The sequence below is a fragment of the Hemitrygon akajei genome, chromosome 14, assembly GCF_048418815.1.
Source record: "Hemitrygon akajei chromosome 14, sHemAka1.3, whole genome shotgun sequence".
Lineage (NCBI taxonomy): Eukaryota > Metazoa > Chordata > Chondrichthyes > Myliobatiformes > Dasyatidae > Hemitrygon > Hemitrygon akajei.
Genome location: NC_133137.1, coordinates 63,795,458 through 63,812,905, shown reverse-complemented (window position 1 = coordinate 63,812,905; position 17,448 = coordinate 63,795,458).

Genomic DNA, 17,448 nt, shown 5'->3' with positions numbered 1-17,448 from the left:
AATATGCGTCTTAATTGTATCACTAAGCCTCATCTGGCATTTTGCCAAACACTTTTTGAACGTTTAAATGAACCACATTTAAAACCCTTTCATCCTTCCGACCTGTTTCTGATGTCCATTAAGTAGAGGATTTCTTTCAGCATCTTTAGCTTCTGATTCTCTTTTGGCCTTTTGCCTAAGGCATTCTCTCCAGATCTCATCACAGTTACTGCAGAATGCCTCAACATTCTTTAAAGAATCTTCCATTCACCTTCCTGCTTTTCAATGAAATTCCTCATAATTATTTGACCTATCTATTTAAATCAATCTCATGTTAGAGATAATTATTCATGGAAATGGTGCATTTTCTATTTGTGTATGTTGACATGGATCCTGGTCAGTCATTGTGGGCTGAAGGTGAAGGGTTTTCCAAGAAGTGCTTCCACTAGCCAGTGCCCAAGTCCAATCCCGGAGCTTGCAGACAACATAACTTAATATCAGATGATTGCAAATTCCATGATTTAATTCAACAGTTACAAATTAAGTTAGAAAACTTCAGTATTAATTTAGCTCTGCCAATCCAGTAAAATTCTTTCAACTTATAACCCAGAACATGCAACCTATATGGACTTATCCTAGTACTATAAGCATCCCAGTACATCTGTTTCCAGAAGTTCAAAGCATTCAAACATATCTGAAGTATCCACTTTGGTCTTATGCTAGTTAGTGCAGTGTCTATTTCAATACCTGATTCATGAAACAAGTTTAAATGAAACTGTTTAAATCCTATTTAAGGCAGCTTAAGGTAAAGGAACCCTTAGGAGGCAGTGATCATAATATGATAGTACTCACTTTGCAATCTGAGAGGGTGAAGATAAAGTCAGATGTATCAGTACTACAGTTGAATAAAAGGAATAGAGGAGCTGAGCAAAGTTGATTGGAATGGGGCACTATCAGGGAAGATGGCAGAACAGTAATGGCTGGAGGTTCTGGGGGCAATTTGGTAAGCACCGGATAGATACATCCCAAAAATGAAGAAGCATTCTGAATAGACTATGGCACCACTGTGGTTGACAAGGGAAGTCAAAGATTGCATGAAAGTAAAAAAGAGAGCATACAATATAGCAAAAATTAGTGGGAAGTTTGAGAATTGGGACACTTTTAAAAACCAACAGAAAACAACTAAAAAGTCATAAGGAGAGAAAAGATGAAATATGAAGGCAAGCTGGCTTATAATATCAAAGAGGATACCAAAAGTTTTTCAGATATATAAAGAGGTGAGTGTGCATATTGGATCGCTAGAAAATGACAGTGGAGAGGTGGTAACCGACGACAAAGAATTGGCAGATGAACTTAATAAGTATTTTGCATCAGTCTTCACTGTGGAAGACACTAGTAGTATACCAGAAAATTGAGAGTGCCGGGGGGCGGGGGGCAGGGGCAGGAAGAGGTGAGCATAATTGCTATGACGAAGGAGAAGGTGTTTAGGAAGCTGAAAGGTCTGAATGTAGATAATTCACCTGGACCAGATGAACTACACACCCTAGGGTTCTGAGAGAGGTAGCTGAAGAGATTGTGCAGGCATTAATAATGATCTTTCAAGAATTGCTGGATTCTGGAGTGGTTATGGAGGACTAGAAAATTGCTAATGTCACTCCACTGTTCAGGAAGGGAGGGAGGTAGAAGAAAGTAAACTGTAGGCCAGTCAGCCCTGATTTCAGTGTCTTGAAAGATGTTGAAGTCCATTATTAAAGTTCAAAGTAAATTTATTATCAATGTCCTTGTGGACATACCAAGTAAATTCTAATAGAATAATAACCATAATTGAATCAATGAAAGACCACACCAACATGGGTGGTCAACCAGTGTGCAAAAGACAACAAACTGTGCAAATACAAAAAGAAATAACGATAATTAATAAACAACCAAACAAATAAATAAATAAAATTTCAAGAACATGAGATGAAGAGTCCATAGATTGTGGGAACATGTCAATGATGGGGCAAGTTGAGTGAAATTATCCTCTTTGGTTCAAGAGCCTGATGGATGAGGGGTAATAACTGTTCCTGAACTTGGTGGTGAGTGTCCTGAGACTGATATACCTTCTTCCTGATGGCAGCAGTGAGAAGAGAGCATGACCTGAGTGGTGGAATCCCTGATGATGGATGATGCTTCCTGTGATAATGCTTCATGTAGATAATGCTTAATGGTGGGGAGGGTTTTACCCATGATGGAATGGGCCATGTCCACTACTTTTTGTAGGATTCAAGGGCATTGGTGTTTCCATACCAGGCTGTGATGCAGCCAGTCAATGTACTTTCCACCTCACATCTAATGAAGTTGTCAAAGTCTTAGATGTCATGCTGAATCTTCACAAACTACTAAGGAAGTAGAGGTTCTGTCGTGCTTTCTTTTTAATTGCACTCGTGTGCTGGGCCCAGGATAGGTCCTCTGAAATTATAACACTGAGGGATTTAAAGTTGCTGACCTTCTCCACCTCTGACACTTTAATGCAGGCTGGCTCATGGACCTCTAGTTTTCTCCTCCTGAAGTCAATAATCAACTCCTTGGTCTTGCTGACATTGAGTAAGCGTATGAGGAGGAATTGCTTCAGCCGAAGAATGAATTTGCAGAATTCATTCAATGACAGCTATGGATGCCAAGTTATTGAGTACATTTAAAACAGAGGTTGACAGGTTCTTGATTAGTTACGCGGAGAAAGCAGAAGAATGGAGTTGAGTGGGATAATAACTCAGCCATGATGGAATAGGGGAGGAGACTTAATGGGCTGAAGGCCTAGTTCAACTCCTATATCTTATGGTTTATTCTGTCAATGCTGTGTGTTACTTCATGGAAACAAGGGCTGAATAGAGTTGAAGTCTTGAAGCATACTGGCACTACAGTACCTTGCTCCTACAGTGGCTGCTTCCATTGCCAATGTTTGATTGTATTGCTGTTACCACCTTTCTCCTTGTTCTATGTCATCTCCTAAATCATCATGTTTGAGCAGAAAGTTCAAAGAAAATTTATTATCAAAGTACATATTCCTGAGATTCATTTTCTTGCAGGCATTCACAGTAGAGTTAAAAAATTACAACCAACGAAAAGCTACACAAAGAGCGTGACAAACAACCAATGTGCCAAAGAAAAACTGTGGAAATACAAAAATAAATAAATAATGCAGAGAATGTGACCTGTAGTGTCTTTGAAAGTGAGTTCATAGTTCTGGAATCAGTTCAGAATTAAGATGAGTAAAATTATCCATGCTGGTTCAGGAGCAGGACTGTTGAAGTGTAATAGCTGTTCCTAAATCTCGTGTTGTGGGACCTCCTTCCCGATGGTAGCAGCGAGGAAATTGCATGGCTGTGGCAGCATTACTTGTAAATGTGCTCAATGGTGGGGAAGGCTTTTCCTGCCGTGGACTGCGCCGTCTCCATCACTTTTCGTAGGTGTTTCGTTCCTGGGCGTTGGTGCTTCCATACTAGGCCATGACGCAACCAATCAGGATAGCAACCCAAATGAAACAGTTTGTTATGCAAACCTCTAAATAGTGGTCAAAAGTTGAAGTTGCTTACAATTTCTAAATGAGGTCTATGCTTCACCTTTCTTGTGTTACATTTCCCAGAGCTGTTTGATTCATGATTAGAGATCTGCACATTGTCAACCAATGTGCAGCTGTGGGAAGGACCATAAAAATATTAGAGAGGTATGCACTTCTGAAAATATCAAACATTGGGCTGATTGTGAGATTTTTCCTTTCTTAATTCACCACGCATTGCACTAAGACTCAAGGACAGAATGCATGCCATATTGTGTGCCCAGTACTGCTTCATGAGACAGTGGAGTATATGGAGTCGGCTCCGCGTGTAACCACCGTTTCTTCATAGAACAAACTCCTAACTTTGAATTATGATCCCTTGTTCTGTCCTTACTTTGTCACAATCAAATATTGCGCATTTAGTTTTCCTTTTTTAAATTAGTTCATAAGATTGTAGGATTGGAAAGTTTAGATATATTAATTTTCTCCTTTTACATCACACAAGTGATCAATATAGCGGCACTATGCTGCAATGTGTTAGGTGCCGGAACATTTGCTGGATATCGGCAACTCAGAACTGAATGTGTTACTCAAGGAATGACCTGACTGCAGCATTATTCAATTTGCCAAAGTTTCTTTGCCTTTGAAGTTTAGCATTTGTGGATTGTTGCCATTCACTTGGTGATCTTGCTACATAACAGTTCCATAAAATCCTACTCCTCCTTTAGCCTCAACATTAACCATTTCAGAGCTATTTTTTGGACTTGTCTATTTGTCTCGTATGTGCAGTAAATTGCTAATGCTATTACATTTCATGTGCCATTGCACTTTCTACGTACATTTTATCCAACTCATTCAGCAATTTTTGTGGCCCCTTCTTCGATTCTATTTATGATAATTGATCTTGTTATTTTACGCAGGATAGAAGACTAATAGGCCTCACGTCTTAATAAGCTGGTAAGGAAGGCGGGCTCTGTTGTGGGCAAAGTGCTGGAGAGTTTAACATCGGTAGCTGAGCGAAGGGCGCTGAGTAGGCTACGGTCAATTATGGATAACTCTGAACATCCTCTACATAGCACCATCCAGAGACAGAGAAGCAGTTTCAGCGACAGGTTACTATCGATGCAATGCTCCTCAGACAGGATGAAGAGGTCAATACTCCCCAATGCCATTAGGCTTTACAATTCAACCGCCAGGACTTAAGAACTTTTTAAAAGCTATTATTAATGCTTTTTGAGATAGTGATTTAGATGCATATCATATTTTTTACTGAGTTAAGTATTGTATGTAATTAGTTTTGCTACAACAAGTGTATGGGACATTGGAAAAAAAAAGTTGAATTTCCCCATGGGGATGAATAAAGTATCTATCTATCTATCTATCTATCTATCTATCTATCTATTTGGTTGCCTTTTTTTAAGAAAGCTGCTGATGAGTTTTAGAATTATCATTTGGACTGACATGTTCCTTACATTTTAGCAAATGTCAAGAGGAAGTCATTCAAAAAATGCCTTCTTTTCTTACCCTCCTCTTTATATTCTATTTGCACATTTTATGGCTTTTATCTTTTCTCTCACTGTCCTCTTAACTTAAGGCACTGATATTTCTGTAAAGCTAGCTTTTCCAAGATATCCCTTTGTTCTTTAATCATTCTCTCTGCAGGAGTTACAGAGGATGTTACCCCTTCCTCTCCAGCCTTTGATGTATTTATAGATAAATTTATTGATTTATCAATTGATTCATTTATTGATTGATTGGTTAAGATACGGTAGAGTAGCCCTTCGAGCCATACCGCCCAGCAACCCCCGATCATGGGACAATTTACAACGACCAATTAACCTACCAACTGGTGTGTGAGAAAACCCACATGGTCATGGGGAGAATGTACAAACTCCTTACAGGCAGCGGTGAGAATTGAACTGTGTGGCAAGAACTGTAAACCATTGTGCTAACCACTGCACTACCGTGTTGTCCTATTTGGAATGAGTTTATTAACTACATCTTTTAAACCTGCATGCTCAGAATTATTCATTTAACAATTCTTCACGTGGCATCTCATGAAGTATTACTGGATCATCTGCCAAAATACATTTGCACTATTTGACACCAAACTTTTTATGAATTTAATTTTTCAATGATAAATGTTGGAAGCCTATTCATTAGTGTTTTGACTCCAGATAGTGTCAATTATTCTCCAAATGACCATTCTCTGATTGCCATTTCATGGAGAACTACTATTTTTTGAAGTTTTCTATCTGGTCCTTTAACAAAATCAGATTAGCTGCTACCTGTTTTTGGCATATTTAGCTAACTAAGTCAGGATGTATTACATGAACTGTGTATTTATTAAGTCACACTCAAAACCAAGTGTTCAGTTATCAGGATTCCCAACTTTTTTTAATATCATGAACCAATACCATGCCTTGTGCAGGAAGGCACAGAGTCGACTGTACTTCCTTAGAAGGTTGACGTCATTCAATGTCTGCAGTGAGATGCTGAAGATGTTCTATAGGTCAGTTGTTGAGAGCACCCTCTTCTTTGTGGTGGCGTGTTGGGGAGGAAGCATTAAGAAGAAGGACGCCTCACGTCTTAATAAGCTGATAAGGAAGGCGGGCTCTGTCGTGGGCAAAGTACTGGAGAGTTTAACATCGGTAGCTGAGCGAAGGGCGCTGAGTAGGCTACGGTCAATTATGGAAAACCCTGAACATCCTCTACATAGCACCATCCAGAGACAGAGAAGCAGTTTCAGCGACAGGTTACTGTCGATGCAATGCTCCTCAGACAGGATGAAGAGGTCAATACTCCCCAATGCCATTAGGCTTTACAATTCAACTGCCAGGACTTAAGAACTTTTTTTAAAGCTATTATTGATGCTTTTTGGGTTAGTGATTTAGATGCATATCATATTATTACTGAGTTAAGTATTGTATGTAATGAGTTTTTGCTACAACAAGTGTATGGGACATTGGAAAAAATGTTGAATTTCCCCATGGGGATGAATAAAGTATCTATCTATCTATCTATCTATCTATCTATCTATCTATCTATCTATCTATGTACCCCAGTTAGGAAACTCTGAATTACATCATGTGTGATGAAATGATCACACAAGCTAGAAGTATATGCCCTAAATGCCATCAGTATGAAGTAACATGTTCCTATTTGTAGTAGAAATATCACTCCAGTACAACAAAAATATAGACTAAGGCCATAAGATATAGGAGAAGAGTTAGGCCATTTAGCCCATCGAGTCTGCTCCAACATTTCATCATGGCTGTTCGATCTTTCCTCTCAGCCCCAATCTTCTGCTATCTCCCCATATCCCTTCATGCCCTGACCAATCAAGAATCTATCAACCTCTGCCTTAATATACATAAAGTCTTGGCCTCCACAGCTGTCTGTGACAACAAATTCCACAGATTCCCAACTCTCTGCTGAAGAAATTCCTCCTCATCTCTGTTCTAAATGGATGTCCCTCTATTCTGAGGCTGTGTCCTCTGCTCCTGGACTCCCCCACCATAGAAAACATCCTCTTCACATCCACTCTATCAAGCCTTTCACCATTCGATAAGTTTCAGTGAGGTTACCCCTCATTCTTCCGAATTCCAGCGAATACAGGTCCAGGGTCATCAAATGCTCTTCATATGACAGGCTGTTCAACCCTGGAATCATTTTCATGAGCCTCCTCTGAACCCTCTCCAATGTCAGCACAGTGTCAGCTTTGACTTTGTTACACCGCATAATACAACTGGAGTTCATTGCAGAGAAGCTGCATAGCACTGAACCATGCCACACGTTTTGCCAAATTGTATACAATAAAACAATCTAAACATCAGCCATCATTCCCTGCACTGGTGCTGCTGAGTTTGCAATCCTTTGTCAGAAGCAGTCCAAGATAGAACAGAAAACTATTTTCCATCCATCAGCAAAGGGTGATCACTGGCACTTAATGCAGTCATTCAGATTCTGTCTACCTGGCTGCAAATGATGTTGAAGTATCCTAACCTCAAGAGGAACATAAAGCTATGTTTACCAGCCATGGTGCAATTTAACAACTAAAAAATCTCCGCTCTTTTTAGAGTCAATAATTGAAGCTCTGAGATACATTGTTTAGTTGCATGCAAGTTGTATGCATGTTCTCTTTAAAGGTAGAGGCTTAAGAAACAAGAGCTGGTTGGTCCAGATTGGGAGACATCTCTGCTGTTAATAAAGAGTACTGATCTAAAGAAGACCCTTGTAAAGAGATAAAGAGTTAGGCACATATTGTTTACTTCTAATAATGTTGGCATCTTGGAGTCCTATATATACAGTATATTTCCTGGAAAACCAAACCATTTAGCTTCAAGAAGCACCTGTTCTTGATGTTTAGAGCCCTCCAACTCCCAGGTGTACTACATGGGAATCTCTGTACTCAAAGGAACCCAGCAAGCTGCACAAAACCGTCACTCTCCAAGGTGCCTTTTTGTTGAAGGCAAAGGGATGGCGTCTTCCAAATGTGCAGTTGTCATAATTCTCAGATTAAATGCAACTGGGAATTAACAAGAAACTTGTTTACCCAGACAGTGATTAGAATGAGCAGCCTGCAACCCCAAGGAACGGTTGAGATGCCTTTGAAGGGAAGTGGAGTAAACAGGTAAGGTGGAATGAACTAATGTTGATGAGGCGGGAGGAGACTCATGCTGAGCAGAGGCAGTAATGCAAAATTCATCTTCCGAATGAAGTGAGAAGGAAAGTGAAGACTGGTTTTAGAAAGTAATGCCACTGATGGGAAGGCTCATGGCCAACTGATGGCCTGAGCAGTGGTACGACTATGTGACAGAAACATGCTGGTAAGGCTAGGTGACAGAAACATGCATTTTGAATGTGATATCTGTCCTTCATTCTTTGCTGTTTGCACCCAGAAATATCCCATTATAGGCACTATTTCCATGGCCTTCTGCAGACAATGGGTGCTTCTGTTCTTACTGCATACGTTTCTTCTTTGGATCAAGTAGAATCCACTCAGATCGTGTTCAGTGGCTTCATGGATTTCAGTTCTATATAATTAATTTTGATGTGGAATGCAGGAGGGGAGAATCTTTGAGAAGATATCTTCCTGTCACTTGTCTATGACTTTTGCAGGTCTTGTGCCAGGGGTATGGTGCGCAATTCGGTGAACTTGTGTGGAATTTCCTCAGTGTTCCATCTACCATTTTCCCATTAGTTGCTGACTATGAGTGAACATTACACAATCTCCAGGCAGTTAAAAGTAAAAGAGTTAAGTATTTCTACTCCCAGTCTCCCCCACTTCAAGCAGAATTGATTAAAGTGAAAACTTGCCAGGTTGCTCTTCATTTGTAAACAGATTGCCAGCAAGATTTCTCAACCTAGGATCCGTGGACACCTTGCTTAATGGTATTAGTACATGGCACAATAACACTTGGTCTATTGGCAATCCAATCCTATGTCTTATGTTCTTATGTTCAAGTTATTGTATTGGTATTTTGTACAAATAAGATGGAAGTGTGCTATTAAAATATTTCATATGAAATATTTTTAAATATTTTGTATGATGGGTGGCAAGGTGGAAATACGTCTCTACCAAAGAAGCTGTATGACATTCCTTCCCTCCGTTAGCTGCGGGTCACCTTGGGCAAGGTGTAGCACCTGCTTAGCTCCCTGATCAAGGTAACATGAAGCCAAGGGATCAGGTGGTGGAGCTGGTATGAGCAGCTGGTGCACATCACAGGTCCTGGTTAGGCATCCACTGACGCCCGGCAGACAATCTCTGAAGAGCATCGATAATGGCTGGGGTCACCCGTCTTGTAAAGACACTGCCCAGAAGAAGGCATTGGCAAACCACTTCTGGAGTATTTGCTATATAATCACTGTCGGTCACAATCGCCTACATCATACGGCACAACACATAATGATGAGAGTTCATGAGCCAGTTTCAAATAAAATTTTAAAAATTAGGCCTCTTAGGATCTATAAAACAATGGGAACATTTATGATTTTTGGGTATGTTCTCTTCAGCAGTTTAAATACACAGATCCTTAACCAGTACCCTTAAAATAACTGTTTAAATTCTTAGACTAAGTGAAAGACCAGCAGGAAGCAATGGCTGATTGAAATCTGGCTCTAAGTCTGTTTATATTGATGAAATTCTCTAACTGGTTACCTTGACGCTGTACATGACCATTTCAAAATCAAACCAGATTATGGTGATACCTACAAGTAAATTTTCAGTGGGGCCTTTCCTGTTGTTAATCCAATTGGCAGCTGAACGACAGCACTTTAACAGAATTATTGTTCAGTAATAATGTGGGGGGAAAATACGAGTAACTTTTTGCTGGTATTTTCCAAATTGATCTCTTATTATATACTGATCTTTAAAGGTGCAGAGGGATTATATCAGTAGCTATCTCATAATAGATTTTCCTGCAATGATGCACATTGATTAGAGGAAGCCTTGTGTGACACAGTCACTCCTAATGAGTCAGAATGTTTGGGATGCTGCCTGATGTGTGGTCATTTGGAAATACCAGGCTATTCACCCTACTCAGCAGAAGTATGATCTGGAAAGACGAGACAACAAGAAGGAGACTGCTCCGTTTGAGAGATATTTAATTTATTTTGCCCTGTTCTACACAGAACACCTGATACTTGTTCACTCACATTTATTTGTACATTTGTTGGCAAAGCAACAGGATTTATCTGAAGCAAGGATATGTGCCTTAGGAGTTGATTGAAGAATTTACTGTATTCCAGAAACGATGACAGGTTTTGACAGTCTTAAGTGGAAAGGCATCATCCATATATTAAGCAACCTGAAAAAGTCCCTTTAAAGATATTTTATTAGGCCATTCAAAATCCTGAAAAGATAAGCAGAGCATTCTCTGCCTCTTAAAATTGTATTTTGGATCATGTATGCTATTTAGGTTAGCCTGAAAAGTACGAGGGCTTTGATTTTATTTTCAGGGCCTTGCTGATGATGTTGTAGTGGAGAGACAGCATAAACAGAGTAGTGTGATCAGAGCCATTTCAGCTCATTATTAACCTGCTTATGCCAAGAGGAAGGATTTAAAATCTGTCTCATATGCTCTCATATCTGTCTCATAAGGATTTAAAATCTGACCCACTCAGTCACCCCTGACCATCCTGTGGCTGCAGATTACTTGCTTGTGTCCTATAATTAAAACTGTCCCCATAGTTCAGGGAAGTATTACAGAACTCCAGACAATGAGAAAATGCATTGCCCCATGGGGAAGTGATGTCAGATTTCATTGCTGGCATATTATGCATGCTCTACGGATTATTACAGATGACTGAAGTATAGTAGCAACATCTCTAGTAATCCTAGCAAAAAAACACCAAATCTCTTTTAAGGACTAACAACTGCAGTGGTGATAGTTAAGTCATAATCTTACAATGGACAGGCAATGTGTAGTGAGTATGACTTAGGTCTCCTTATGTATAATTATTGAATACGGTGGAAAGGAGAAGGTCCAAATTAATCTCAATCTAAACCAACACACACAAAATACTGAAGGAACTCCCCAGGTCAGGCAGCATCTAAGGAAAAGAGTAAACAGTTGACATTTTGGGCCAAGGCCCTTCTTCAGGACTGGAAGGAAAGGGAGAAGTCAGAGTAAAAATGTGGGGGGAGGGGAGGAAAGGTGGCAGGTGATGGTTGAAACTGGGAGAAGGGAGGGGGTGCAGTAAAGAGCTGGGAAATTGATTGAGAGAGATAAAGGGCTGGAGGAAGGTTAATCTGATACGTGAGGATAGAACACCATGGAAGAAAGGAAGGAGGGAGGAGTACCAGAGGGAGGTGATGGGCAGGTAAGGAGATAAGGTGAGAGAGGGAAACAGGAGTGGGGAATGGTAGAGGAAGTTACCAGAAGTTCGAGAAATCGATGTTCATAGCATCAGGTTAGAGACAACCCAGATGGAATATAAGGTGTTACTCCTTCAACCAGAGTGTGGCCGCATCACAGCAGTAGAGGAGGCGGTGGGCTGACATGTCAGAATGGGAAAGGGAAGTAGAGTTGAAATGGGTGGCTACAGGGTAGTCCTGCTTTTACTGGCCGATCCCGCTCTTTCTCCTTGCTCCCCCTCCGTGAACTCTTTCTCATTGCTCCCCCTCTGTGAATATTTGCAATTCATCTCAATCCAAGGGGAAGAAACAGGGGAAGCAATCAAAATAACAGGGCTGATGTACTTGCAGTGATTTTATTTGGTTCCTGGCACGTCCTGTGACAGATGATCAGATGGATGATTGTATTGAATGTGAAGAAAGCTCAAGAGACCAAATTGCACATTCCTTCCTGTTCATATTTTTCAATATTTAACAGACACTGGCTCCTCTTTTGTGTAGTCAAGCAGGGAGTGTGCATGAAGGAAACATGATCATTTTTTAAAACTTGTAGATGTGCTTTAGTGATCCAATCTACAATATCAATTAGAGGGCAGAGGTGGCTCCCCCACTGGGCAAATGTCACACAAGATCCAGGGCCAGAAAGACCTCTGCAACCAATGAAGGGTCATCAGTCCGAAACATGAACACAGTTTCTCTCTCTATGGGTGCTGTCCAACCTGCTGAGTATTTTCATTTCCTCAGTTTTAATTTCAGAGGCCAATCTTAGTTTTGACATTTTTAATTGACAGCAGCAGAAGCTTTATTAGAAGAGGGTTCAAGATTTCCAGCAGCTTTTATGTGAAGTCCTTCTTTTCATCATTCTTGTAAAAGGTGGCAGTAATTTTATGATTCCCGTCTTTTCCTCACCTTGTTCTGATTACCAGAGGAATTGATTTCTTTCTATCAGCCATATCAAATCCTTCAGCTTTCTCATTCATTGCTCCTTCATCTTCTGCTGTGTGCATACATCTACTGATGCTTCTGGACACATCATCAGTGATGTTCCTGGAATCATCGGGTGTTTTCAACATCATACACCCTTCTCCAGGTGACCCAGCCGGGGCTGATCAGACCCCAGCTTGTGTCCAGATGGCTAGCTACACATGACTCCATGACACCCCTCTCTTGAGCCACAGCCACCTTGAGGCCCTCTCTGCTGCATCGGTGGTACTGTGGATAGCTCTCCTCTTCCTCTCTCCCTCGATGCCCAAATTGCCGTAGGCGCTGGCTAAGGAACGGGCTGCGAATCCCCTACAACCAACTTCCACTGGGAGACACCTCGCTCTCCATCCAGCCTGCTGGCAGTCGCTGACCAGTCCTGCGTACTTCGATAGTTTCCTTTCAAAGGCCTCTTCCAAGTGATCTTCCCATGGGACTGTCAGCTCCAGCATCACCACCTGCTTCGTAGACTCAGACACAAGGACAATGTCTGGTCTCAACTTAATGGTCTAATTACTCACCTTAACTGTACAACAAATCCTCTTAATTTAAGCCTTTTAGGCACAGTATTAATCAGATTAATCTATTCTATGCTTCAAACAAGGTCAATATATAGGGGAATCAAGGGATATGGGGACAAGGCAGGAACCGGGTATTGATAGTAGATGATCAGCCATGATCTCAGAATGGCGGTGCAGGCTCGAAGGGCCGAATGGTCTACTTCTGCACCTATTGTCTATTGTATATTGTTTAATATATAATTCCTGAGTTTCAGAACTAAAGAAAACATTCCTAATGTGGTCTAACTAGACATCTATATCAATGGAACTCCTGGTTCTTTGTATTACAGCTCCACTGAGATAGAGACTAACATTTCTTTAGATAATCATTACTTTTTATACCCTTTGACTAGCTATTAATGATTTCTGTGCTCAGATCCCAATATCACACTGCGCCTTCATTGTTTGCAGTTCCTCAACAATCTGAAAATATTCAGATTGTTCATGAGTCTGGAAAGGATCACTTGCATTCCCCATGATGAATTCCTCCTCTCATAGCTTCATTGCGTCTATCAATATACTTTTATTATTTTCCGTTCCTATCTACTCTATTGACAGCATCACCATTTCTACCAACTGTCTCATATGGAACCTTATTGACTTTGTAAAAAAAGGGTAAGGGTTATTGATATTTATTTCCGCATTGAAGACAAATTCCGTAGATATTGCTGGAGGTATTCCAACCTTGTGTAGAACTCACCATTTTACTTTGGCAGTCACTGATTGTTGAGATGAACTTCTCTATTCTGAATGTGTTCCACCAGTAGTTCAAAGCTTGAGGCCATAGTTGGAAATCTTTTTTTTCCCAGACATTTTCTTGCACCTGGAGAGTTTTGCTTCCTTACTTAGGTGTCCAAGAGGTATTTTAATCTACCTTGGGGCCTTAACAATTTCCAGCAATGACTAGTTTCCGAGCTGATCAGGATGAGCTGTTTACGCAGAGTGTAATGCAGCCTGCCCAATCACCTAACTTAGAAGTTTCTGGGAAATTGAAATTGAAACCTATTATGAGGTGGTATTTGATCCAAAGGAGAACAAGAAGGGCTACTGACAGTTTCAACAACTACCTGCTTTTTTTTTTGCTTGACAAATGAGTGATAAGAAGAGGCAAATCTCCAGGAGACCCTCATTATCTCATTTGAATCAAGTTTTAGCCTAGCTATTCCTCTCCTTGTAAAATAGATGAATGATTGTTTAAAATTACAAAGAGGGTTAATGAAGGAGATTGATAGTTTGATTAGGAAAAAAACCCCAGATACATCCAGTACAGAAAATTAGTATCAATGAGGCTCTTGAGGTTTATACTGTAGAGGATATGGAAGAGAATTTAAGGAAGAAATTCACAGGGCAAAAAGGAGCCATATCTTAGCACATAGGATTAAGAGCTATCTTTTATTGAAAGAAAAATTTAGCTAAGAATAGAGTAGGTCCCTTTAGGGATAATAATCTGTACATCAAGCCAGCGAATGTGACCAAGGTGCTAAATGAATACTTCTTACTGGAATACACGAGGAAGAAGAATGGAAGAGAGATCAGCAAGGGGTATGTTGATATTCTGTAACATGTCGATAACAGGAAGGAGAAATGATGGTGCTCATTAGAGAGGATAATCCTTGAAATTGATGGGATCTATTCCAGGTTGCACAGGAAGTAAGGTAAGAAATCACCTTGACAGTAATATTTGCAATCTTTGTTAGCAATGAGTGAAGTGTTAGAAAAACTGGAGGACAGCTGATGTCTCGTTATTCAGAAAGGATGGTAGCAATCAGCCTGGAAACTATAGCCATACATCAATGGTATGGACATTATGGAACAAGACTAAGCAACAGGATTTACATTCACTTACAAAGTAACTTTTAAGATGGGAACAAAGAAAATTATTGATGTCAATAGAGTCGATGGGGTTAAAATAGACTTCATTAAGGATTTTGACAAGATCCTAATGATCAACTAGCCTAGAAGGTTAAGACACAGAGGATCCAATTCATGTTGACAAACTGCATCCAAAATAGGCTGGTTGATAGGAGGCAGAGGATAAAGGTAGATAGGTGCTTTTCTGACTAAATGTCTGTATCAAGTGGTGTAGCTGCAGGGATCTGTCCTGGGTCTTTGTTTATAATATATGTAAATGATTTGATGAGAATGTAGGTGGTGTGATTACTAAGTTTAGAGATGACATATTGGAATTGTAGAATTGGAAAGAAAGTTGTCCAAGGATACAGTTGACCTTAGATCACTTGGAAAGTTGGGTAAAGAGGAGGCAGATGGAAATTCATCCAGGTAAATATGAGGGAATGCATTCTGGGAAGTCAAATTCTTGTAGGATATGTAGAGTAAATGTCAGGGACCTTTGGAGTATTGACATTTAGAGAGATCTTAGGATGCAAGTCAATAGGCCGTCTTATGGTCTGGTCCAGAGCCTGCATTCCGGGTCTTGATGCGGTCCACAGACTCCGGATCTTGCAGCCATCTCTCCTGTCACCCTTAAGCCAAATAGGATCATCTTGGCTTAAGAAGGTGCACCTGTTGCCTATTAGCTGGCAGGTGCATATAAGGGACTCTGGGACTGAGCATAGTGGCGTCAGGTTTTGAGAGTGTGCAGTGGGGCTTTTAAAACATCACCAGTATCAGTCCTGCAGGTAGAAATGGGAACAATGCCTTTGGAATTAAGAAGGATGCAATTGATGGCAAACTACTGGGCTAATTTGCAGGGACACAATGATTCTCACCCCGCTAAAGGAGTGTTGCAGGAGTCCTGGGAAAATGGGAGGTTTCAGAGGGAAAACTTTAGTCGGGTAGGGAATGATATTGCTAGATCATGTGGAGTGTTTGATCTAAGGATAAGTCCTTCAGTAGTTTATCCGGTTGTAGCTCCATGGAAGCTGGTATGGCCTGATGTAGACTGGCATTTGTTGGAGGTAAAAAGGAAAGGAAAGTATAAAACTGATTTGGTAAGTGCATTTAACTGTTATGTGATGGAAAAATATAGTGATTATACTTAGGTCTATACAGATGGTGCTAAGGAACCTGAGACAGGAGTGACAGGGTTTGGGGTGGCTATACCAGCAAAAGCAATTGCAATCAGCAGAAGAACATCTGATAAGTTAGCGGTGTATACAGTGGAGATGATGGCAGTGTTGGTTGTGTTGCGTTGGGTGGAGAAAACTAAACAGCTGGCAAGATGTACTTCATGAAGTCCTTCAGTCAGTCACAAGAGTTGCAAATCAGGGAGGTCAGGTTAAATTTCTATGGGTTCCAGCTCATGTAGGGGTGAAGGGCAATGAAAGGGTGGATGAGTTGGCAAAGAGGGCAATAAAGAAAGAAAATATAGAAATGCACATTAGTATCAGTAAAGCAGAGGTTAAGTGTGTAATCTGGGAAAACATTAACCAAATGTGGCAAGAAAGATGGGACAGGGAGGGGAAAGGGAGGCATTTATATCAAATACAAAAAAGTGTTGCAGGTACTAGGGTAGGAAGTAGATACAGAAGAGAGGAAATTGTGTGAACTAGGTTAAAGCTGGGGCACTGTGCACTAAACCAAACACTGAAATTGATAGGGAAACACCAGACAGGATTGTGTGTGGAATGTCAGGAAGAGGAGTCAGTAGAACATGTAGTTCTGAGTTGCAGGAAGTATGGGATTCAGAGAGAGATGATGAGACTTAATCTAAGGGAATTGGGGGTGCAGGAATTCACAATAAAAGGGTTGCTGGGCATGGGTGAGAGAACACAGGTTAGGGCATTTTTAGCTTTTTTAAGGAGTACAGGGTTTTTTTTTATAGGATATGATGGATAAACAGAAATAGGGTACTAGGATGGGGAGGATAAAGTGTAGGTTAGGGTATGTGTATGTGTGTGATTGGGTGAAGGGATTTAGAATGTGAGTCCATCGCATACTCAGGAGCAGAAGGTGGCGGTAATGCACCATTAAGCTGGGTGCCAACCGCCGTAAAACAAGACGGAGAGAGAGAGAGCATAGTGGTGTGTGTGTGCTGGTTTGCCATGTTCTGAGGTGTTTTCTCCGATTAGCTCTGTTTGTTCTGGTTGTCCTGGCTTGGAGGGCCCATGGCTTCATCCCCAACTTCTGTGAGTCAGCCTTGGAGTCACCCTGGACCAAGTTCCCTCCTGATCCCTTGCCTCTGTTGGGTAGCAGGCTGGACTGCTGTTGCCTGGTGGGGGGACTTTGTCCCCTTCCTACCCCTCACCTCTGATGGTGTGGTGAATTAGATATACCTGTCTGACTGCTCCTGTGGCTCCTCTCACAGACCCTGCTGACTGCTCCTGTGGCTCCTCCCACAGACCCCTGTATAAAGGCGACTGTGGGCTGCTGCTCTCTCTCATTTTCCCCAGGATGTAGTGCTGTTTATTCTTCCAGTCAATAAAAGCCGATAGCTCGCTTCCTAAGTCTCAGCGTGAGTTATTGATGGTGCATCAAATGGGTTGTGTTTGCTACCTGCCCAGGTGTCCTGTGTCTTGCCTGGGCCTCTGTGTTCCTGCCTGGGAAGTGGCCCTGCCCAGGAATATGTGGCC